The 25363-nt window shown below is 47.2% G+C and overlaps 1 long non-coding RNA gene across 2 annotated transcripts in view; it reads right to left on the reverse strand.

Moving 5' to 3' along the window:
* The window catches only part of LOC106505250, a 215180-nt gene that overhangs the window by 5758 nt on the left and 184059 nt on the right, over window positions 1-25363 (reverse strand). For both annotated transcript variants that reach the window (XR_002336641.1, XR_001299465.2), the window contains 2 exons: window positions 18082-18246; window positions 8525-9883 (listed from right to left, as the gene is read on the reverse strand). This is a non-coding gene — a long non-coding RNA (uncharacterized LOC106505250). The remainder of the gene's footprint in view (window positions 1-8524; window positions 9884-18081; window positions 18247-25363) is intronic.

The following is a 25363-nucleotide window of genomic DNA, read 5'->3' on the forward strand; positions in this document are numbered from 1 at the left end:
CTGCAATAAGTCACAATTTAAAGAGAAATTCTTTCTGTGAGTTTAGGATATGATTTGGGCAGAACTTAAAGAAGCATGCTTCTGCCTCTGAGAAAAGGTGTCTGTTCTGCTCAGGAGAACGGATGGTGGCTTAATTATCCCCAGTTGAATATCAGCAGCAGGTAAGTCGGCTCTGGTTCTTTTGTAACTCCGGCAGCGTTGACATCAAAGCCTCCATGGCCTCCGTCGGTGTCAGTATTACCCTCGCATGCGTTTTCCACTCTGCTCTGTTGCTTCCTTTTATGCATAAAACCTCAAGGCAGAATTATTTCAAAGTTATGGTCTAAAAAAAATTAGGGTTTTCATGGTAACATTAATTTATTTCCCTTTTTTCCATGTCCTAGTCTAAGATTTTGCAATTAGCATGATAATTGGAAGTTTCAAATACCGTGGTCAATACGACGGGTTTAATGTTCTGTTTTGCTTTTTCATAAAAACTTCGATGTTCTAATTTTATAGCTTTCAGTGCTTTATGGCTTTGTTATTGCCGCTGCAAAGGTTTTGTCTTAATAGATATGGAAGTTTTTAATAGTTGCATCTGCTGACATCTATTTGGCTCTTATGTTACAGTAACAAGTAAGCACATCAGAGGTGAGATTAGAATTTTGCAATAGACACAACGGAAAAAACACTGGTGACGTGAACAATATTGCTCAAGCTTAATGGATTTTGTTTCCCCCACCAGACAGCATAGATTATTACCTTGGCATCCGAAGGTTGTGTACTTATAGTAGGCCAGTGCTTTAGGCAAGAGAGTGGCAGGTGACAGACACTGTTAGGCGTCTATCCTGTTGTCCATGCTAGACTTGTTCTTTTGGATCAGAAGCCTGATGGGAGAAAAGTTCAACTTTCCCCCCGCTTTTATGTGGAGGTGCAGCCACAGGACTAAATTCTGCCCAATGAGGTTAAGAGGAAGCCTCCTAGGATGAAGGATGCTCTTCTTTCCTTTCCCTCCTTTCTGTCTCCACAATGCAGATTTTAGATCATGAAATGATGACGCAAGGTTGGTGAAACAAGAGGACAGAAGGAGCCTGGATTCCAGAAGACCTACCATCTTCGTCCTGGAGGTGAACTCTGGTTTTTTTCCCAGCAAGAGAAAGTTCTTTCTGGTGTCAGCACTACTGTTTAGGGTTTCCTCAATGAGACACCCCAGATGAATTCTGGGATTCTGAAAGGTGGGATGGAGGATACACGTCAGAAAGAGCAAAGTCAAGAACTGTCTATTCTACAAGTTGTGCCCAAATTAGGACTCATACTCCCCTTCAAGCTTCTAGACCAAGGGGTATTTGTCAGCTTTCTATCCTCTGCAGAGACTGGCCAATGCTCGAGCAGATACACAAAATAGCTGTTGAATGAATCAATAAACAAGTGAAGAAAAGGAAGGGGAGATGGAGAATGTGGAATGGGTGATTTTTTTTTTTTGCTTTTTAGGGCCACACCTGCAGTGCCATATTAAAGTTCCCAGGCTAGGGGTCTAATCAGAGCTGCAACTGCATGGAAGCTTCAGCAACGCAGGATCTGAGCGGCCTCTGTGACCTACACCACAGCTCATGGCAACACCAGATCCTTTACCCACTGAGCGAGGTCAGGGATCGAACCCACATCCTCATGGATAATAGCTGGGTTCATAACCTGCTGCGCCACAATGAGAACTCTCTGATTTTTGCTCATTAGACTAAAAATACATAAGGAAACTTGTTTGGGGGACTCAAAAATCAATTTTAAATTCATGATGGATGAGGAGTTCCCGTCGTGGCGCAGTGGTTAACGAATCCGACTAGGAACCATGAGGTTGCAGGTTCGATCCCTGGCCTTGCTCAGTGGGTTAAGGATCCAGCATTGCCATGAGCTGTGGTGTAGGTCACACATGAGCCACAGCCGCATTGCTGTGGCTCTGGTGTAGGCCAATGGCTACGGCACCAATTAGACCCCTAGCCTGGGAATTTCCATATGCCACAGAAGTGGCCCTAGAAAAGGCAAAAAGACAAAAAAAAAAAAAAAAAATTCATGATGGATGAACATGCTTCAGAGTGATTCAAATGCTAAAGTATTCTTAAACTTAGTCTTAAAATTGAATATCCATAATTAGCCCATCAGGTATGTATTGAACACCTATGAGCCCAGTGCTATGCTGGGTGTATAATAAGGTATATTTCAAAATAGTTTCTCATTTGTGGTGTATGATACTTGATGCAGCCCTCTTGAGCCTCATTCTTGCTCTTTCTCACCTCTAGGGTTGTTTCAAGGTGGTGGGAAGACAAGGGAGAGCCTTAACAAATACCCTAGTGACCCTAGAGATCTGTCTTTTTCTCTCCTGCCCACTGGTGTAGCCCATGTACCCTCTCCTGGTATGGAAACCAAAGAAGACACCTGTAAGAGCCAAAGGAATAAAGCTCTAATGGTGGAATGTCAGACATATTGCCAAATAAGGAGAGATGTAGGTAGCAAACAAATGTAGACTGGTTCTGCCCAAATGTGCTACAATGAGGGTGAGATTCTACTATTCTTAGAATCATCTTTTCGGGGCTGCTTGAAGTTCCTCAGCCTAAATCTTCTTTGCTCATTATCCAGTGCCTGGTGTTTGTGACTTTTTGGAGATATATATATATAAAAAAAAAAAGATTGTCAAAGTAGCATTATTGGCATTTTGGAGTCATCTGAAAGGACTCAGAACCACTATTATCTCAAGGGAATGCTAACGAGATCACTCTAGATTTGAATTTCCGTTTCATTACTCTTATCAGGGGACTTGGGGGAAGATGCCAAAGTCAGATTGGTCAGCCTGTGGGGGTTAGGATCTGAGCAGGAAGGTCTCTAAATCCACCCTGTTCAACTGAACTTTCTGCAATAAAGGAATGTGGCTATGCAGCCCCTGACATGTGGCAAGTGGGACCGAGGAACTGGGTTATCGCACTTTATTTAATTTCAAATGATTTAAATAGCCACACATGGCTAGTGGCTACCATAACGGACAGCATAGCCCTAGAATGTTTTGTTCTTAGTTATCATCAATGGGTCTAGAGAGCAAGGAATTAAAATCTTATCCAAAGGAGAAGGCTGAGGTCAGCCAAGAAAAAGGCTGCCAAAATGGGTGGTCAAGCTTGAGAGGTGGTGGCAAGAAATCAAAGCTGAGTGCAGAGGACCGACTGGGGCCAGAGAGAGACAAGGTCAGAGGGAGAGAATGAGGTCAGAGTCTCCAACGGGACACACGGCCAGCTTCCTAGGCCACAGCTCAGGACCCTTTGCCTAGAGCTGTATGTTTAAGAGCTCTTAGCTTGCATTCAATTGCCCCAGGCTTCTTAGAAGGTCCAGGCCTGGATCTCCAGAGCACATTTGGCAACAGAGAGAGATGCATTTGAAGACCACGTATCAGAAAGCCAGCAGCTACATTTTATAATATGCCTGTGTTATAATAGGCATAACATTTAATATGTAGATGTCCTAATATGTTGCCATATTCGGATTCGTTAAGTAAAAATCGATATTTTAAGTAAAAAATATTTTTCTGCTCATATGTGGCTTTGGGGTTTTTCATAGGGTCTTTTTTCTCCTGGTATGAGAAATCTTATTTTGCCACAAATCAACCAAATACCAAAAAAGAAAATTTGGCATTAAAGCAAAAGACACATTTTCAATTCAAAATGTTTGTAATTTTATCTAAATACATATAATTTTACTTTTCCATCTTGAAGTAAGAAAGTATGTGAAATCCTACTTTAACAAAGTGTCAGAAAGCCCACCTGGCTGTGACTGGCATTTTCAGTTGCCCTGGAAACAGGCTCAAGACTCTGCTCCATTGTTTCAACTTAATGGGACAATACAATAGTCCAGTGTCTTCGGGGTCCTGCTGTTTCATGTGTCTTGAAATTTATCACTATAGATACTGGGTACAATTAACAAAGACTTTGGAAGGAGGGATCCTGAGAGCATCACTGAATCATGCCTTTCTAGTTTTTCTCAATGTGAGGTTTCTTTGGAAATGCAGAAAAAAGTCAGGGGAAACATAATCACATAGGGAATTGGTCTCTGAAAATCCTTAAAGTGAAAGAATTTTTGAAGAGTTCGTTTTTCTCAGCCAAGGCTCAGAGGGGCTGGACTACTGGGTCGAAGACTTTTGAGGAGAGAGAAAAACCATCTCTGCTCCTTCAGTCTTAAACGTGTGAGATCAGATGTGATCTTGCGCCTTCTCAGAAAGGCTGAGATTTACACCTGTTGGCCAAGCTGACAAGTAGCAGGAGAATGAAGACTGTGGCTAGGAAGTGGTGTTGCTGGGGGTGGGATGGAGGCAGGAGAGCCAATCGTGTGCATGGACACTGTGTGATTGGCAGAGACGTTGGCCTATCCAGGCGTGGTGGGGAAGGACAAACATTCAGGATAAAGATTCACTAGTCAGGAGAACTCTGATTTTGCTAGCCCATTTCCGGGGTCTAGGTCGTGGACTGCTTGGGTCTTGATGAGAAGAAGGATGGATTGATATATTCTGGAAAGGAGGGAGACTCACTCTGTGCTCACCCTTGGCCCCACTTCTGAGACACTGAATCAGAAGGTCTGCAATTGAGGTGAGAGTGGTGGGTGGCGAGAGCGCCCCAAATGATTATTATCTTCATTCCTGGTGAAGGGTCACTGTCCTACTCGATGCAACCATAACATAGGGCAGATCTGAAGAGGAAGGTACATGCAGGCATAGGCAGTAGCGTGTATGGGAGGAGGCAATGGATTTTGCCATTTGAGATGAATAGATGGATTTTGACAGTCTGATAATAGAAAGTAGCTCACAGCGGGGTCTGCAGGTCATCAGCATCCATGTCATCTAAGAACTTATTAAAAAAATGCAGACCCTCGGGCCATATCCTAGCCTGTGTGAGTCTGCATTTCAGCAGGTTCAGCGGTCTAAGACCTCCCTTCAAATCCATCCTGCACCAGCTTCCAGTGGTGGCAGGAACACAACACCCTGCCTAGAAGGTGCCAGACTGCCTTGTTCACAGGATATTGACCTCCTGTGAACGCTCTCTGCGCCTCAGCTTCCCCGTCTGTAAACTGGGGGCAGTCCTGTCCACCACAACGCTGGGCTGTTACAGGATGAAATCAGAAATCCAAGGAAATCCCTTATCTGGAAGGGAATAGGTGCTCCATAAATGCTCGACCCTAGTCAGTGTTTTCTTAGTCTGATGGTGGACCCATCTCCTCACGTCGGGGTCGGCTTTGGGACCTCAGGTTCCACACTGAGAGTGTGAGGACAACACTGGCAGCCACTAAGCTGCACCGAGGGTTATTAGACATATCTGTGTCCTGTGGTCTGTAGACACCTCTGCAGATGGCCTGACGCTGCTGTCGACAGGCTGCCAGAGGAAGAAGGACCGTATGAGTCCAGTCCCTGCAGGGAGGCAACACCTCCCGAGGGCAAGAGGACCACCGAGGCTTTTTTGCAGCCCAGTGAGAACCAGACCACCCTCAACGCTGCCATAAGGGGAAAGGTCACTGGGCTCAAGTCATCCTGTCCTCCTGCCTTATGGTCCCCCCCTTCCCACGTGGACTGGATCGGACCACCCAGGAAGAGACGTTTGCTCAGTGGCTGGTGGGTAAATGACAAGGAGCGGCAGGGGTGGGCCACCCTCAGCTCTGTCCCAGGGTCCCCTGGACTTCTCTCTCATCCTAGACAATCCTTGGGCCTGCTGACGACCCAGGTTCTGACACCCTCAGTCCCCCCTTTTCATCTTGACTTTCCTCCGAGGGTGCAGCCAGCAGGTCTGGGATACGTTTCATTGTGTGCAGGACTGAGAGACAGATAAAATCTTCTGCATTCCCTTCCTGTAGCTTGCTCAGGGCCTGAGGGGCAGAAAAGCTGACCAGGGATTTATTGCTGCTCCTGGGAGACTTGGGAGCTTTTTGCAGGAACATTACATTTTTTTTCCCCCTGGGACTTAGTCTCAGTCCCAAGTGTCCTGGGACACGGTCAAGGCCACCATGTTAAGGCAGCCACTACTGGGCCCCTCGAGGACCCCCAGGGGCCTGAGACAATGCCCTAGCTGGGACGGAGAGAAATTCATGGGGCACCGGCTCCTTGATCCCCGTGCAATCCCCCTGCCTTGACACTTCCTTCTGCTTGGAGAATGGGGTCCACAGCCTCTCTTTCTGCAGCTTCCTGCTCCCCCAAGACAGCCTCTGTGAGTGGCCTACGTGGCCACCGTTACAGGTGCAAAATCTAAAACCTGAGTCAGCACTTGAGGAGCGGACACTCTGGGGAGCACATCTTTGCTTTTCCCTGCCATCATCTGTTGTCACCTCTAGAGCCATCTGTCAAGCCTTTGACAGCAGAACGTCATCCCCCCACTCCCCCAACCCCCCGGGAAAGAGGGTCAGATTTCCAGAAATGCCGGTTCCAACCCTCTCAGTCGTCCGATGTCCTGAAGGACACCCCCAACCCCGGCCGAGCTGCCCTATTGCATCTCCAGTTGCCTGAAGGACTTTCCGTCTGGGGAACTGTGCTTGTTACCGTTCAGAGGAAGGCACATTTGTGATGCTCCAAGGTAGTGGAGAAGGATGCCGGCTTCTCCTGGGCTCTTGAGACGACAGCGTTCTAAGGCTATTTACCACCTGCCGTGGAAGGGACTGGAGGGTTTGCTCCAGAGACGCAGCACCTGCCGGCCCTCGCTGGGCAACTGCAGACCTTCTTCTCAGAGAACAAATGGCACAGTGGAACCCTTGGTTCGGGAGCGGGGCATCCGTGTTGGGGGGGGGGTGTCTGTGTCTCTCTGGCATCCTCTAAGAGGATCCCAGGTCTCAGGTGAGTTCTCAGAAGGAGAGAGAGCTCTGTGCCCATTCACCAGCCCAGGGTAGCTGATTGGCCCCGTGTTCCAGGGCGGTGCAGCTTCCCGATGCTTCCAGGGTGTTGGGGACCCTGACCCGGGCCAGGGCAGGGGGTCGTGCAGGTCCTGCCCAGAGCACAGAGAGTGGCGAGCCTCTTTCCGCAGGGAGCATTGGGCTGCTCTGAGACAGTTCTGTCCTTCAAGACAAAAGGGTCCCTTGATGTAAGAGAAAAGGCGGGTCCCAACGTCTTAGTTCACTCCTGCTGGGGAACAAGCCTCCCATTCACTTTCCAGAGGGTCTCTTTCCCTGGGGCCGTGGAGAAGGCCGCACTGTTAGGAGACTGGAAAATGGCAACGTGGGCCGGGGAGGCCCGGCGGCTGCGAGCTCTCAGGGGCTTCGATCCTTGGAAAGAGGCCCCCTCCCTCCCCTTTCGGGGAGAGGCTTATTCAGGTTCGAGCCTCAGAAGCGTTCTCTTTTGATCCACCAACTGTGTCCTCGTTTCTTCTCAGACCAGGGGAAAAATGACTGCAATAAAACAAGCCTGGGCTTTCCTTATTTAGGACATGCTCTGTCACCTGGACTCAAACCACCAGGTCTTCAAAGCCCCAAGACATATTCTATAAAGAGCAGGGAATCGTTTGAAGACAGGTGGTCCGTTCTTCACAACAGAAAAGGATGTATTCTTTGGATAAGAGCAAAACTTCGACTCTGTCCTGTTTTGCTGGGGAGAGCAGGGGAGGCTCTCGTTTAAAGTATTAAATCACTAGAGCAGAAATCCAGGAATACTGGAACACACCAAAAAGGACCAGTTTTCAGAAGGAATGAAAACACTAACTTTGGAGTTCCCACTGTGGTGCCGTGGGTTAAGAATTAGACTGCGGTGGCTCAGGTCAACATGGAGGAGCAGGTTCAATCCCTGGCCCTGTGCTGTGAATTAAAGGATCCAGTGTTGCCACAGCCGTGGTGTAGGTCAGAGCTGTGACCCGATCTAACTGCGAGCCCAGGAACTTTCCACATGCAGCGAGGGCGTCATAAACCAAACCCAGCACTACCTCTGAGCCATCCTCTCCCGGTCCTGGGTCCTGGTCTGTCAAGTCTCATCTCTCTGTGAGCGACTCTAACACCTGCGTCTGGATGCTTCTCTCTGGAGCTGCAGATCCACTTTCCAATGGCTGCTGGATTTGTCCACCTGTGAGTATCTTGTCCCCCCAAGTTGAATGTCTCCCAGACTGGACTCCACCCTCCCCTTTGAAACGGCCCCTCCTTTTGACTTATTTCTGCGGACAGCATCAACTTTTGTTGCTGAATGTTGTCAGTTCTCTCTCAAGTGATTCCAGAACCTTCCCCCTCCCTAACAAACACCACCGTGAAAGACCTTATCCTGCTCCTTTGCTGACTGCAGCAGTCTCCTGCCTCGTCCAGCCTTTTCCCGCTCCAAGCCTTGTACACAAATCATGCAGAATTAACTTCCCAGAGCACTCGTTGTGACATCTCATTGCTGTAGTGAACACTTGTCAGGAGAAGTTGCCCAACGTCATCGAACGTCCTCAATATTTATAAATATTATAATTTATATATACTATACATATGTTATATACTCTTACATATATTACTATATTATATAGTATTGTATATAATTCTATAAAACACCAGCCCTTTAATATGCACAAAAATTTACCTGGGAACTTCCAGCAGTTTCCTGAAGACAAAACCAATGCTCCATTTATGGTTGCTCCATTTATGGCAATTAATCTATGCAGAACAAAGAAACCTTGAATTAAGTGGGGTAAGACAAACCCCCTCAAGTTTTTCAGTTTCCCTGTAAAATGCAGTCCGTAAAGACATCATAAACATGTTGGCAGTGGGATTTCCTGCCAATTTCCTGTTTCCCATTCTTAAAACTAGGCTGATACAGTTTAAAAGTGTAATTCGAAAGGCTGTCGCCCAATAGTATAAAAACGTGGGGTTTTCATCAGACTTTCTTTGCTACACTCGGGTGTTCCGTCGTGTTGTTGATGCTGCCAGGTCACGGTGATATTTGTGGCACGCATGGGAAGTGAGAACAGGAGAGGAAGGGTAATGAGTTTAAACGAACTTGGCATCCATGGTGAGCGTAGATGATAGCAAATGTTTTCTTTGCCAAGAAAAGGGAAGCGATCAAACTGTAACTAGATCCCGTGTAGAGTGTTGACAATCAAGCTGAAGTGGGGCAGCACAGCCTAAATCACTTGGGAAACCACGCTGGTTGCTACTAACAAGAACAATTTGGCTCAGAGTCAATGTGAGCAAGACAGCACCAGCCAGACCCAAGGCCACGGTCACGGGCAGCACTAGCCCTTTCCGCCGCCAAGGAATATTGATGCTTGTGGAGGCTTCACATGAAGCAAGGTCGGCAGAGGGTCCAGGTCTGATTTTTGACAACTGCTCCCATATTCGTGGGGCTCAGCAAAGTGCAGAGCTTCCTGTTCTGATCCAAACATCCTTTCCTTCATTTCATGATCTTCAACATCATCCAAGGAAGCCTGGGGAGAGGGGGGTTCACAGTTAATACTGCACCCCTTTCTATGAGCATCCTCAAAGGTTTGGGGAAGCCTCTGTCTTTCAAAAGTGGAGAAGAGCTTCTCAAAAATTAAAGATTTTTAAAAATTCATGTGAGGGTGAAGGTTGGACTGAGACAAGGAAGCGCTTGTCATCGTAGTAAAGGACACCAAGTCTCAACAAGACCGTCCATGTGGCGGAAAAGAAGAAATTAAATCCTCCAGGAGTGTTATCTGCATAACATGAAAAACTTCTTTGACTGACTTGTTCCCTTTCTTTCTTGTGTGTGATGTTGTATAGACGCAGTCACAGACAGGAGCAAACGAGAAGAAAATGAACGGTGTGCAGAAAGACATCATCAAAAATGCTTTTTGATGATAATAAAGTTCCCCTTTAATGGTTTAGAATTTTCTTCCAAGTGAGACTTGATGGGTTTTCCGTATATGTAGGTCACACATTAGCACGATCTAGGGCCTTTGGGAGCTGTTGATCTCAGGGTCTAAAAATCAAAGAGGAGAATTGAATTTTGGAATGGTCTCATCATAAAAGGCTTGTTCCTGGTGCTTATTTTAGAAAATAAGTCATTAAAGGAAGTAGACGCTAATGCAGGAAATCTAAGATCGAGGGGAAAAAATCACGAAATCAGAGGACAGGCATTTAGCAAAGGCAGCACCAATAGGAAAACAGAGACACACAACTCTGATGGCCCTGAAAGGTCTGCTGGTTTGAGGTCTTATTATAGAGGAATGTGGCTGCCAGGCTGGGGAGCATGTTTTTAGGTCACTAGGCATGGAGGAGCCATCGATATTTATTTTTCATTTTTGGTTTATCAGTTGCCAACAACAGAATCTACTCGTCCTAGTCCAAGCTGAAAGAGAATTTATCACACACTATTAGGTAGCTTTTAAAAACTTCAGGTGAGCTACCCAGCTTGACTCCAAAGCTAGGAAATAGAAGCTGCCGCCATGAAAAACACCCCACTCACACGCCTGAGGATCCAAACTCCCAGCTGCATTTGACAGAAGAACGGATTCCTAATGCAGTCATCTTCTCCCATGACTTACTTCTGGTTCCGTTGCTCTGGCAGGAACCTCAGGTACCCATGATGCATAGAGCTGAAATCATAAACCCAAGCTCAAGCTGCAAGGGAGTCTGGGATATGAGTCCGGCAGTGCCATGAGCTGTGGTGTAACATGAGCTGTGGTATAGGTTGCAGGTGCAGGGCAGATCCTGCGTAGCTGTGGTGTAGGCTGGCAGCTACAGGTCTGATTCGACCCCTAGCCTGGGAAGCTCCATATGTCACGGGTGCAGCCCTAAAAAGACAAAAGAAAAAAAAAAAGAAAGAAAACTTTCTCTGATGTTCCAAACTTATGGCATTTTTAAAAAAAATGCAAAATGAAATCAAGTAGAAAATATAAGAGTGTGTTATGTCGAGTAAGAATAACTGTTGTTGCCAGAGTCTTTTGTTTCAGCAATGTTTTTGTGGATGCGGGTACCTGGATGTGGTGTAAAATATATTTCTCACCGTGTGTCATAGTGGAGCCACTGAAGAGGGACGTGTTCTTGGGATCTGTGGCTAGAAATGCGGACAGAAGACGAAGAGGAAAGGGGAGACTGTTACGGAGGAAGACACACAAGGACTTTCACTGGACCGGGTGGGATTTTCGTTTTATGGTCTACAAGACTGCCTACACAGTACCAATTCATTCCTGTAGGTATAGACAGCTGTCCTCTAAGTTTATTCTTCTGAGTGCGTAGGCGAGACAGGTGCTGCAGAGCTGCAGATGGTCTTAGCTTTCCACACCCATCCCAGCCCAAGGATCTACTCCAACTGCCTCCACAAAGTCCATGCCAACGACAGCGAAATGTCAGATTAGCTTTGCAGGGCTTTCAAACGCCGAGCCATTTGGTCACCTCTTCTCCTGGTGGTAAAGTACATTGCAGATGTCCTTTGAAAGCTCATTAAATATAAACAGTACCCCGAAGGATCGTGATTGTACAAGATGTTCCTGATATGAAGTGATTGCTTTCATCGGGGAACAGTGACTCTTGCATAGTTTGCGCAGTTGGAAGTGTTCAGTCCCCAGAAAGAGAGAAAAAAATCCAGGGATGCTTTCAGTCTTCTGCACAAAGTCACATAAGACTCTTGGGCGTTCCAGCGCCCTTGTTTAGGTGGCATCACGTTCTGGTCTGGTCCCCAAGAGCCTGTCTCAGGCAATGGCCCCATGTGGGTCCAGGAGGCCCCACTGGTCTTTGGAAACCTTCCACCCTGGGTCACTCTTGGTCCTAAGGCCACTGGAGTGATGATTTGGTGCCAGAGGCAGGTTGCTCCTCGTGTGTCAAAGCTTCCCGGAGGTGCCAGATGACACGGAGGATACAGCCTCACGCTACCTGAGAACGTGCTATAAAAATCAACCTCTCTTAAGGTTCTTCAAGGATTGGGTACAAAGATTTTTCCTCATCCATGACATTTTCCGTCTCTTCGGAATATCAACACTTAAGGCTTCCTTTGATCGACATGTTCTCGAAAAGTCAGGTTTGTTAAATTTTGATACAATGACTCCTGGTTTCCCTGGTCTATTCCTCCAGCATCAGTTTTATAAATATCCATATCTGACTGTTCTTCAATAAAGAATGACTCCCGACAGTTTCATTTCTTACCCTACTTCCCTCTTCTGTCACAGAGAGAACTGTAAATAACCCCTGGGCAGGTATTGGATGTGTATGGGGGGTGGCAGGATGCTACTGTTTAAAAGCACCCGAGTTCCCACTGTGGCACAGTGGGTTAAGAATCTGACTGCAGCAGCTTGGGTCCCTGCAGAAGCATGGCTTTGATCCTTGGCCCAACGCAGTGGGTTCAAGGATCTGGTGTTGTTGCTTGGATTCAACCTCTGGCCCAGGAACTTCCATATGCCATGGATGTGGGCATAAAAATAAATAAATAAATAAAAGCATCCCAGCAATCCTTTTATAAAATCGAGAAAGAAAGGAACTTGAAAAAAGAAATGAGGAAGGAAGTAGCAAGTGCTGGTTCTAAGGGAGCCGTGTGGCTCCAGCGACCTACGGGGTGACACCTCCCACAGCTACTGAGGGTTCCTAGATTACCTTTGAGCAACCTTACGCTGGGCCGTGAGGACTGGACTACAGCCACGTCCTAAGAGCACAAAGTCATTCTGACCGGAGAACATCAGCAAGAAAGAGTAGAGATGTTTCCAGTGTGGGTCCTTTCGACTGAGCCCATCCCAGAAGCCAATGGAAACAAACACTTTAAATCACTACCAGACTGGACTGAGAAGACCGCATGTTATCTGACATTCTAAGAGAGTCATGTTCCTGAACTTCATGGAAATAAACACTGCAGCCGCCATAGAATCAAGCATCCGGTGCAAGGAAAGAGCTTCTGCAAAGCCCTGTCTACAGGGTAAGGGGCTGCCTCGCCCAGTGGGCTTCCCCAGAACCATGAGCTGCTTCCGTGCCCTGTTCTCGCCTCTCTTACTTGAGATGCTTGTCAGTAATTCCTCCCCTCTTCACTGTAACAGAACGTACAGGAGCCCAGGGGTCCTCAAACTAGAGCAGCCATGGCAACCGGGTAGAGGGCTTATTAAAACACAGATTACTGGCAGCCTCCCGTCCCCTGAGACTGTAATTCCCTCTCCCTGGGGTTGAGTCTGAGAATTTGCATTTCTAACAAGATCTCCAGTGATGTTGATGCTGCTAGTTCTGGGCCCGCACTCTGGGAACAACTGCTTGAAGGACTGTGCACAGAGCTGGTGTGAATGAGTAAGTGATGAATGAATGAATGAATGAATGAATGAGTGGAGGAAAACCCTCCCTCGCCTCAGAATGAATGTTTTCGCCCTACAGGAATACCTCGGCAAAACATACCTGCTACAGTAAAGGAAGGCTATTTTTTTTTTCTTCTATTTGAAGACAGTCTTTTTCATCCTCCCCAGCCAAATAGCCTGTGATAAGTAGTTTAGTCCTTTTTGCTAATTCCAGGGCACACAGAGTTCTCAACTGTGAAGGTGCCAGAAGTTCTCTGGATTCAAAGTGTGTCTATCCAGATGGACAGATTGGGAAGCCAGACTCTTCATGGCTTTCTCTGCTCTAAAAATTTTCAGCATTTCATCTGAACACATCAGAGCAGGCTGGGATGAAAAGCTGAAATGAGCTTGACCCTACAAAAATGATACCCGCTTGGCCGCCGTGATACCTGAGCATGGAGAGGGCTGGTCTCGGGCCACCGGCCAGCTGGGGCTCCACCTGGAGAGCTTGCTGCGGCTGGCCTGCCTTTTGGCCTTGGTGTGAGCATTTTTCACCCAAATTGGACCACTCCTCATCCTTGGTAACAGGGTAACAGCAGGTTCTGTCAACCGTGGTTGTTTCCCAGCTGTCCAGAGACATGTCGCATGGCACCAGGTTTGCTCTTTGATCATTTAAGCAATTAATTATATTCCATTTTGCCATTGTACTAGAATGACATATTTCCATTGAAGAGCAGAAAAAAGGGGCACATCACTTTCCTACTGGCCTAAAAATAACCCTGTTGACTTGGACATTTTGTATATATCTTTTCATTTCACTTTCTATGCTCAGAATTATTTGTTTTTAATGTTCATATGATGAGTATATTTCCATTATCTTCAGCCAAACACATTTTCTACAGAAAAGGAAGGCTTTTTGTTTTTGACGGCTATGTTTTTCATTCTGTCTGGCCAACTGACCTGTAGTGGGTCGTTTAGTGTCTTTTGTTAATTCAGAACCCATAAAATTCTCAACTGCAAAGGTGCCAGAAGTTCCCTCTTTCTAGCTTAAAAAATGATTTTATAAAGTAAAATTCACAATTCTCCCACTTTAAAAAGCTGATTTAAAAGATGTGATTACTTAGAATCATAAGCTGATTTTGTATTTTACTTTTTTTCATTTAAAGGATCACGATATGTATCTCCCAGGCATAATAGAAACTCCTGTAGAATTACTTTAAAAGTCTCGTTCAAGTCTCCTCATTTGATCAGTTATAGCCAGAAAACACAGCACTGATCTAAAAATCCAGCCCAGAACAATGGTAGGACAGAAAATGTGAAAGGCAGCACTGAAGACTTTAGCGTACAGCTCCAAGGCTGTTCCAACGAGCCGGTAGAACGTGGTAAGACTGTGGAAATTGGACAAATCAGTTATAAATTAATCCTTAAGCCTAATGATTAAGTCTCATATAAAACCAACGTTGAGGAGTTCCCGTTGTGGCGCAGTGGTTAACGAATCCGACTAGGAACCATGAGGTTGCGGGTTCGGTCCCTGCCCTTGCTCAGTGGGTTAACGATCCGGCGTTGCCGTGAGCTGTGGTGTAGGTTGCAGACGCGGCTCGGATCCTGCGTTGCTGTGGCTCTGGCGTAGGCCGGTGGCTACAGCTCCAACTAGACCCCTAGCCTGGGAACCTCCATATGCCGCGGGAGCGGCCCAAAAAATGGCAAAAAGACAAAAAAAAAAAAAAAATCAAACAACGTTGAGGCCCACATTGTCAAGTTGGGTGAGTCTTCACTTATGCAGCTCATCAAATGTCCGCTCCCTCTGGGGGAGAAGAAGCCAAGATGGCGGGAAGTGTTCTCTGGCTCAGGTAGAGATGGGTGGTTTCCAGTGGGTCTGAATTGGGGTCTTAACTCTTCCACGCAGAAGATGGGAGGAGACGCTCCAGCTGCCTTCAGGTAGCAAGCGGGTCATCCACCTGTCAGAGGGCAATTTCCTTCTCCATCGAGGCTGGTAAGCAGATATTTCTGACAGCACAGGGGACCAGTGGGGGCCAGCCAGCGCTCTTAGAGGGGCAGTAACACTGTGCCAGAGCTGTTAGGTATGATACTAAAAAGTAAATATGGGCCACTTTTTTTGTGGAAAAATATGAATTATTTAATGTGCTTCTGAACACAATGCCCTCTCACAGACTTTTTTTTTTTTTTGGCTGCTCCTGGGGCATGTGGAGGTTCCCAGGCCACGGATCAAACCCGAGCAACAACAGTGACAATGACAGATCCTTACCCTGCCGTGCCCTAAGAGAATTCCCCCTCCCAGAGCTTTTTTTTTTTTTTGTCTTTTTAGGGCTGCACCCGAGGCACATGGAGGTTCCCAGGCTAGGGGTCAAATTGGCCTACACCACAGCCACAAAAACACCTGATCCAAGCCACAACTGTGACCTACACCAGAGCTCATGGCAATGCCGGATCCTTAACCCACTGAGCGAGGCCAGGGATCAAACCTGCGACCTCGAGGATGCTAGTCAGATTTGTTTCCACTGCGCCACGATGGGAACTCCTCCCCAGAGATTTTTAAGAATGAATAGTGGATGAATATATGCATGTGCATACGTATATGCTTAATCTTTTTAAGATCATGGAATGAACATGCATTCCCAAAACAATTTTGAGGGCAAACGTCCTATCAAAATAAAAGACCAAAAAAAAAAAAAATGCTCCCTTAGACCAATAGCTGGAGGACTTCAGAGGCTCGTCTTCATTGAATCTACTTTACCTCTGGATGTCTTCCTTTTGGGGGGGACCATTTTATGATACTTCAATAGTTTATTCCTGCTGTGGCGAGCGGAGAGTTTATCTCCGTCTGACTCATCTCTCCTCTAAGATACCTGTGACCGGTCTGACTTGAGGATGCCTGGGGGGTGAGGGCAGATGCTTCATAATTAGCATCTGATGAGATTTATCTGGAAAATAGTAGTTGTTAAAAAGCCTTTAAAAATGTCCCCTCAGCAACCCACCCCCTGAAGGCACCGTACACGCTCACCCCAACTGTGGGCCAGGCCAGCCTGGGAGCTGCCATCTCTCGCTCCCAAAAGTGTGGTCAGAGGCAGTGGGGACATCACGTCCAGTATTAGGACCAAATGACTGGGGACATTAGTGTAGAAAGTGGGAGGAAATTTCCCTGAACTGATGTAATCAACACAGAACTGTCAGAGTAAAACCCAACCCAACCAAATAAAAATGTCTTCAGGTGCAAAGCAGCACATTCTCTGAATCTGCATATGTCTAAAGGCTGCACGCGCAAAACGCAGCATCAGAAGAAAATTCGATCAATATCTTATTGGTACCACCTCGAGCGAGTCAGAATTATTAAATGAGAAAAACCCCGCGACGTGTCCAAACGCTTTCCTGCTACCAGGATGCATGTGATTGAATTACAGAGAGACAATCGGTCATGTATCCATTCAGCTTATCACAGTCAAGTCTGAGTCTGGGGGAAATCAAGGTGTCATCCTGACGCCCACGGTTCCGTGATGGAGGTGACTGAGGGGCCTCGGGGCTTTTCTGAGTCCCAGCCAGAGACGGAGCCTCGTGTTTTACACTCAGAGTCACTTTCATAGAGCAATGCCGGGAACACACCAATGTCTACAGGGCTGGCCTGGCACTTAAAAGTTAAGCAGCTGAAGGCATGAAGCAAAGACTGGGCAGCAGGAAGCAGAGTGAAAATGTTCACTTGGCCCGGCTTTGAGAAATGCAGCCCTGTGAGAAGGGGGTGGGTGGGCTGTAGTGATTTTGGCCAGGAAGCCACACCCCTCCCCACGGTGTGGCTCAGAGTGGCCGCTGCCCAACCTCCACACCTGCCACAGGCCACCTCCTGTCTGTCACCTGCTTCCCTCTTCCAGCCTGGAGGAGATGCCTGGAAGCATGACTCTTGGCTCCAGATGATGGGAGCAGGGGCAGACGGCTTCTCAGTCCCATTGCGAGGAGGCCCAGTGAGTGGCCACTGCCACAGACTTCCATTCCTGTGCTCGCCTGTTTGCTCTGGGAGAACCCTCAGGACATCCTGGCTGGGGGCACCTCGGGGCTAACCCCTCACCCAGGAGTCAGGGAGAAGTCGAGCTTCTGTGGAAGATCAGGGCGCTCTTAGCAACGCGGACGGCCTGTCGCTCTAGCTTCAAGGGCGAGGGGTTGATGGGGGTCTCGCTATAGGCCAAGGTCATGTTTATTCTTAATGCCCTTGTTTCCTTCCAGCCCTCCTCCTCTGTGTGGGTGAGTCCGCCCCAAGCCTGCCCCACCCTCATCCTGCTGGGTCCCTCACTCCAGACTTCTCCTGATGTCCTATCCTTGTTAAAATGCATGCCCCTGGCATTCGACAGTTGCCCCCGCCCCATGCCCCGGAGGCTTTGGCAGGACTCTTCATTATCTGGTGGGGGGAGCAGGGCGGAGCAATAAGAGCTCCGCCTTCTATGTGCTTTGCGAGGTCTTTATACACAATGCCCCACTGAGTGCTTTTGACCGTCCTGGGAGGCAGGGGATATGAGTGAGCCCCATGTTCCAGAAAAAGCTCAGAGAGGTCAAGCAACGTGCTGAAAATCTCACAGCCAGTCCAGCGAGGAACCAGGATTCCAGCTCACTTGGAGCAGAAGCAGCCTGTGTTCTTTCCCAGCTTCGCGCTGGTGCTGGCGGGGTCACGGCTGGCGGCCTCAGTGTCAGACCACGGGATGCCTGCTCATGTGGCGTGATGGTTCCAGGCTTCTGGGGAGGCAGCCAGTTCCCCAGCTCTGCCCCTTCCCCTGTTCCCCTCAGCTCCGGTTACAGCTGGTAGCTGTCTTCTCTCCATCTGGGGAGCCTTCAAGTATCGTGATTGCGGGATTTGTGACCCTGGGGCTCGGCTCACGCCTGTGGGACCAATAAAGGTCATCTGTGGGGTAAAACGCGTTGCCGTGAAATGTACCTGCAAATGGCGTGGTTCCGAGAAGACCTGAGCCCGTGGCCTCGTCCCCGGAAGTGAATCTGGGTCCACTCTTCCACCGAAGTGCAGGTGTGAGCAGGGCCTCTGAACCGCACAGTGGGGCCAGAGCCCCTGCATGAATTCAGGAGCCAATCCCCTTCCTTATTTCTGCAGACAAACCAACACTGAGAGTTAAAAAGAGAAAGTGAAAACACATCTGTTAGGTTGATGATGCAGAGGATACAGATTTTAAAAGAAATGTCACTCCGAATGGGTATAGCCTGGAAATTGCTCTTCTTCGCCTGACCTGTGATAGGAATTAAATTTTTTTTTCATTTCCACAAAAAACTAAATTAAGGAAGCTGTTTTAAAACCAGTTCCCAATTGTTGCAATGGTAAGAAATGGCCTTAGCACCCACGCCATGGTCTCCAAATGTCCTTTCAACCGTAAGTTTCTATCCTCTTGCCCATTAATTATTTAGCCACAGTTACCAGTAGCAATAGTGGGTTGTTTTTTCTGTCTCTGCCCCAAAATATGACTTAGAGACAGCGAGCATTCTAAACTGAGGGCTGAGAAGAGGTGCCTGGTTTCCATAACCAAGACTATTGATCATGAATTGTTGAAATGCATTTAACAGATATTTATCTGGTGTCTACTGTGTGGCCCTCATTCTGCTATGATCTCTCTTTAATCACGGATGTGCTTGGAAAATGACCTCAAGGCTTGGTGATGCCTTTGGTCCTCAAGAAGCTCCCCTGGACAGGCTAATGAAGGATTGAATAAAGTGTGGAAGGAAAGAAAGAAAATAAGAAAGTGGCACTTTTTTTTTTTTTTTTTTTTTTTTTTTGGTCCACGCATGTGGCATGTAGAAGTTCCTGGGTCAGGGAGCAAATCTGAAACACAGCAGCGACCCGGCTGCTGCAATGACAATGCTGGATCCTTAACCTGCTGTGCCACCAGGGAACTCCAAGGAAGTGGTACTTTTGCTCCAGCTGAGGCCACAGGCAAGAGCTAAGGATGTGGTATGAGCACTCCCCCAGCTTTTCTAGGAAAGGTAAACAGGAAACCACAGTGGAAAATAATTCAAATGGATGGCTTATTCTCCAGGTTGGAGCCAGCAAAGGATCCTCTGGATGTGTTTGTCTGTGGTGGGGCGTGGGGAAGAGAGGAATGGGAGTTGGGGAGGGTATGAGAGAGGTCAAAGGTGATCTGGTTTTGAGGACCCCACTCCCCTCAACATCCTGCTTGCCCCCCTCCCAGCCAGACTAAAGTTCACTGCCTCCTGGATGGGTGTAGTTTGGAGCCGCCTGCGCTGCGCCTAGGCTGGCAGACCTGGAGGCCCAGAGGTGCCTGCACCAGGAATTGTCCCACATAGGGGGACCAGTCTGTCTGGTCTGCCGGCCTGGAGCCTCTGCTGACAGGCGTGGCCCTTGGGGGCTGGCCCGGGGTGACCAGTGCTGAGTGGGCAGCTGGGGGCCAATTGCCTCACCACATTCTGGCCCTGTCAGTCACCTGGGAAGAAGGGCTGGGGGACCTCCTGGGGTTTCTGGTCATGGCTGTCTTACTACCAGCTGCTGCTACTCCCGCCTGGAATCGCCCGCTTATCCGCGAAGCCAAGGGCACCATCCTCTGAGAGAAACAGGGTATAACATCATGCTATCATGCACTCATTCCACCAGCAGGCACAGGGCACGGCTGGGGACCACACACAGGGCTTGGTGCTGGGGGAGGCGCCTAAGACCGCTTCCCCATATGAGGGGCTCAATGGAGAACAAGAGCGGATATATAAACTTTAAAAAATAATCACAATAGACAGTGATACATACTGGAAAATTTCATTTATATGACCTTCTGGAAAAGGCCAAATTGGAGAGCATAGAAAGAGAATAGTGGTTGCCAGGGGCTGGTGGAGGGATGTGGGGGTGGTTGGGGGGTGCTGCGACTGCATCCGTGTCTGTTACATACTAAACATATTTATCAAAACTTGCAGGAATGTAACTAAAAAGGGTGAATTTCACCGTATGTCTGGTAATGCTATTTTTTGAACAGAAAATACATCACAGTAGAATGCGGTAAGTGCTGATGAAGGGTGAAAGGAGCAGAGGAGGAAGTAGCCAGCTCTTCCTGGAAGGGCAGGGGCGGGGGTCAGCGGAGCCTGGATGAGGAAGAGACAACTGACTTGCGTTTCTAGAGACGACACGCAACTCTGAGAGGCAGGGCGAAGAGGGCACCCCAGGTAGGGGGAACAGCACCTGCGAAGGTTCAGAGGCTGGACCGCAAGCACCTTGTGTCCTGCGAGCTGCTGGTCATTTGGTGCCCCTGACACATTAACAGGAGTCCAGCTGTGTCGTTCTAAATGTGATGCTAAGTAGAGGGAACCTACCTCAACATAATAAAGGACGTATGTGACAAACCCACAGTGAACATCATCCTCAGTGGTGAAAAGCTGAAAGAATTCCTGTTGCGATCAGGAACAAGACAAGGATGTCTGCTCTCGCCACTACTCTTCAACCTAGTTTTGGAAGTCCTGGCCACGGCAATCAGAGAAGTAAAAGAAATAAAAGGAATCCAAATTGGAAAGGAAGAAGTAAAGTAAAACTATCACTATTTGCAGATGACATGATACTATACCTAGAGAACCCTAAAGACTCTACCAGAAAACTGTTAGAGCTCATCCATGAATTTGGCAAAATCACAGGATACAAAATTAATGCACAGATATAGACGGCATTTCTATACACTAACCATGAAAGAGCAGAAAGAGAAATTAGGGAAACAATCCCATTTACCATCTCATCAAAAAGAATAAAATACTTAGTAATAAACCTACCTAGAGAGACAAAAGACCTGTCCTCTGAAAACTATAAGACTCTGATGAAAGAAACCAAAGATGACGCAAATAGATGGAAAGACATACCATACTCTTGGATTGGAAGAGTTAGTATTATCAAAATGACTATACTACCTAAGGCAATATACAGATTCAATGCAATCCCTATCAATTTACCAAGGACATTTTTCACAGAACTTGAACAAAATATTTTAAAGTTTGTTTGGAAGCACAAAAGACCCAGAATAGCCAAAGACATCCTGAGAAAGAAAAATGGAGCTGGAGGAATCAGGCTCCCGGACTTTAGACTAGACTACAAAGCAACAATCATCAAAACCGTATGGTACTGGCACAAAGACAGAAATATGGGTCAGTGGAACAGCATAGAAAGCCCAGAATTCAACTCATGCACCTACAGCCAACTAATCTATGACAAAGGAGGCAAGAATATACAATGGAGAAAAGGCAGCCCCTTCAATAAGTGGTGCTGGGAAAACTGGACAGCCACATGGAAAAGAATGAAATTAGAACACTCCCTAACACCATACACAAAAATAAACTCCAAATGGATTAAAGACCTGGATATGAGACCAGACACTATAAAACTCTTAGAGGAAAACATAGGCCAAACACTCTCTGACATAAACGACAGCAACATCTTCTCAGATCCACCTCTTAATGACAGTAAAAACAAAAATAAACAAATGGGGCCTAAACTTAAAAATTTATGCACAGCAAAGAAAACCCTAAACAAAACGAAAAGACAACCCACAGAATGGGAGAAAATCTTTGCAAATAAAGTGACTGACAAGGGATTAATCTCCAAAATCTATAAACACCTCCTACAGCTCAATACCAAAAAAAAAAAAAAAAAAAAACCAACAACTCCATCAAAAAATGGGCAGAAGATCTAAACAGACAGTTCTCCAAAGAAGACATACAGATGGCCAAAAAACACATGAAAAGATGTTCAACATCACTTGTTATTAGAGAAATGCAAATCAAAACCACGATGAGGTACCACCTTACACCAGCCAGAATGGCCATCATCCAAAAGTCTACAAACAGTGAATGCTGGAGAGGGTGTGGAGAAAAAGGAACCCTATTACACTGTTGGTGGGATTGTAAACTGGTGCAACCACTGTGGAAAACAGTATGGAGATTCCTCAGAAAACTAAACGTAGAACCACCATTTGACCCAGCAATCCCACTCCTAGGCATCTATCCAGAGAAAACCACAACTCGAAAAGACACATGTACTCCGATGTTCATTGCAGCGCTATTCACAATAGCCAAGACATGTAAACAACCTAAATGTCCATCGACATAGGAGTAGATCAAGAAGATGTGGTACATATACCCAATGGAATATCACTAAGCCACTAAAAGGAACGAAATACCAGCATTTTTAGCAACCTGGATGGACCGAGAAATTATCATGCTAAGTGAAGTCAGTCAGACAATGAGACACCCACATCCAATGCTTTCACTGACATGTGGAATCTGAAAAAAGGACACAATGCACTTCCTTGCAGAACAGATGCTGACTCACAGACTTTGAAAAATTTATGGTCTCCAAAGGAGACAGTTCGGGAGGGTGGGGGGATGTGCTGGGGGTGTGGGATGGAAATGCTGTGAAACTGGGTTGTGATGATCATTGTACAACTACAGAGGTGATAAATTCATTGAGTAAAAATATATATATATACTAAAAGCATAAAAGATAAATGTGACACTGAGGATTCGGGACGAGGACATTCTTGTTTGCCTTTCAACCTCTTTTAATTGTGCTAAAATATATATAACACAGAATTTGCCATTTTCGTCCCTTTTAAATGCACAGCTCATTGACACTAATTACCTTCACATTTGTGCTACCGGCACCGCTGTCTATTTTCAAAACCCTTTCATCGCATCCCCCCAGACAGAATCTCTGTTCCCATTAAACTGTAACTCCTCCCTCACCCCTCTACCCCCAGGCCCTGGTAACCTCCGATCCACTTTCTGGATCTTGGATTTGCCTCATCTAGATATTACATCTGAGTGGAATCATAGAATATTTGTCCTGTGTGTGACTTATTTCACACAGTATATTTTCGTTTTGTTGTTCATGAGGCCTTTGGATTTAAAAAGTGGGTCCAGACAAAAATGCTCTTATTTAAGACAGGGAGCAAGGGGAGAAAAGGGAGTCCTCCCACCTCTGGAAAGGAAGAACTGGGGACAGGGCTGACATTATTTCTGGGAGGAGGGGGATCCCACACATGCTGTGGCTTCCCCCAGTCAATCCAAGGTCAGACATGGATGGGGACCCCCCCCTCTGCCGCACACTGACGACTCCCCCATATCTCTGTGGGACCCCCAGGGTCTGTCCAGCACCCTCTCCCCAGCGATCTGTTGCACCCAACTTTCTTACCTTCTACCCAACTGCAAAAGGAATTTTTTAAAAGACTTAAGAAAATAAACGACCAAGAATTGCAAATGAGGCAACCCAAGAAGCAGGGTTTGGCGTTAATTAGCCCTTGAACTGTCAAGCCCAATTGCTTCCAGTGAGTTCTGGCATTTCTAAGAATAATTACGGGCTTGGCTGTCACATTTCACAAAGGCCCAACCACGACGCAGGAAGTTCTACCTGCTGTTCCCGCACGACGTCACACGGAGCATGAGACCCGGGGCGCAGCGCACGTGCTTGGGCGCAAGTGTCACACTTGGGGAGAACTTTTCCTCTTCCTGCACTGCGATGTAATGATCGCCCTTTAAGGGCTGGAAGATGTGAGCGGCAGGACGGTTGGCCCTTTCAAAACATCTGATCTCACTGGTGATGATAATAGCTAACATTTACCAACTGCTTCTCACGTGCCAGGATCTAATCCCAGGGCCACGAGAGCCTAGGAGGTGGCACTAGAAATGTTATCCTCAACGAATAGGGGAGGAAGCAGAGGCCCAGAGAGGTTCCACAAGGTTTTCTGGGTCACAGGGTCAAGGTCAAACCCAGGCAGCCGAGCTCCAGAGCTGGTGTTGCCATCTCCTGTCTCCGAGTGGCGCCATAAGGGGACCTGCCAGCTTTCCTGGCACGCATCACTAATCTTATCAGAAGTATTCATTCACCACAAACTTGTGTGGGATTCTGATTCCTTGGCCTCGAAGAACTCGTTTTCAAAGCAAGACATAATTTCCCTGTGATCCTTTTAACTCATCTCACACTCAAGTGACTGCTTCATCGTTATCTCCCACTATCGGGCTTACTCATCAGCTAGGTTTTTGAGCACCTACTGTGTTCAAGGCACTGTATCAAGTCATGTGAGAGACAGAGGTTAGGTGGAGTCTGTCTAGCAAGGGTTTACATTCTAGGTGAGGAAGTCACTCGTATAATACCTATAACAAAAGTTAGCACACTACAAGATCAAATACAACACAGGATAATACAGGAGTTCCCATCGTGGCTCAGTGGTTAAGGAATCCGACTAGGAACCATGAGGCTGTGGGTTCGATCCCTGGCCTTACTCAGTGGGTTAAGGATCCAGCATTGCCGTGAGCTGTGGTGTAGATCGCATACGTGGCTCGGATCCCGCGTTGCTGTGGCTCTGGCGTAGGCTGGTGGCTACAGCTCTGATTCGACCCCTAGCCTAGGAACCTCCATATGCCACAGGAGCAGCCCTAAAAAGACAAAAAAAAAAAAAAAAAAAACAGGTAATACAGTGCAAAGTAAAAATTGGCCAGCCTGTTCCACAAGGAAAAATATGTATTGCCATGGCTGTTTGGAGGAAAGAAATGACTTCCTGGGTGGGGTCTGTTGGGCAAGGTGGGAAAAGTTGTGGAGAGGGTGGAAGGAGGCATGAGAGGAGAAGGGCATCGGATAGGATGGTAGAAAGAAAGTAAGGAGCCAGGCCTTTCATGTGGGCTGCATTGTGTTCCCTCAAATTCTTGTGTTCAAGTCCTCAAAGAGACGACGGCAGAAGACGGCCACCTGCACGCCAGGGAGGTTCCCCAGCAGAAACCAGCCCTGCTGACACGGCAACAGCTGTGGTCCAGCCTCCAGAACCGTGAGAAAAGGCATTTCTGTTGTTAAAACCACTCATTCTACGGTTCTGTGTTATGACAGCCCAAGCAGATGAATACAAGCCTGCAAAAGAGGATTTGGACATGGGACTGATGAAAGGAACTCGTGTGTTGGGAACACCTGGACTTTTTTTCAGTGGATCACGGGGGGACTGAAGACAGGCTTCTGGGCAGACATGACACGAACCGCAGTCACGCAATTCATTCAGCAAACGTTGGCTGAGGACCTGCCCCATGCCAGGCGTTGCCAATAGCAACCTGAGAGCTGCGGCTGTGATAAGATTCTCCGCACTGGGTATGGGTTAGATGGGGGAGAGTATGGGGGTGGGGAGACCCGTTAGAAGTCTTTTATCCTGGCTGACTCAGTGCTTTTCAATCTTCTTTTGAGAGAGTCTAAT

The sequence above is a fragment of the Sus scrofa genome, chromosome 11 (assembly GCF_000003025.6).
Source record: "Sus scrofa isolate TJ Tabasco breed Duroc chromosome 11, Sscrofa11.1, whole genome shotgun sequence".
Classification (NCBI taxonomy): domain Eukaryota; kingdom Metazoa; phylum Chordata; class Mammalia; order Artiodactyla; family Suidae; genus Sus; species Sus scrofa.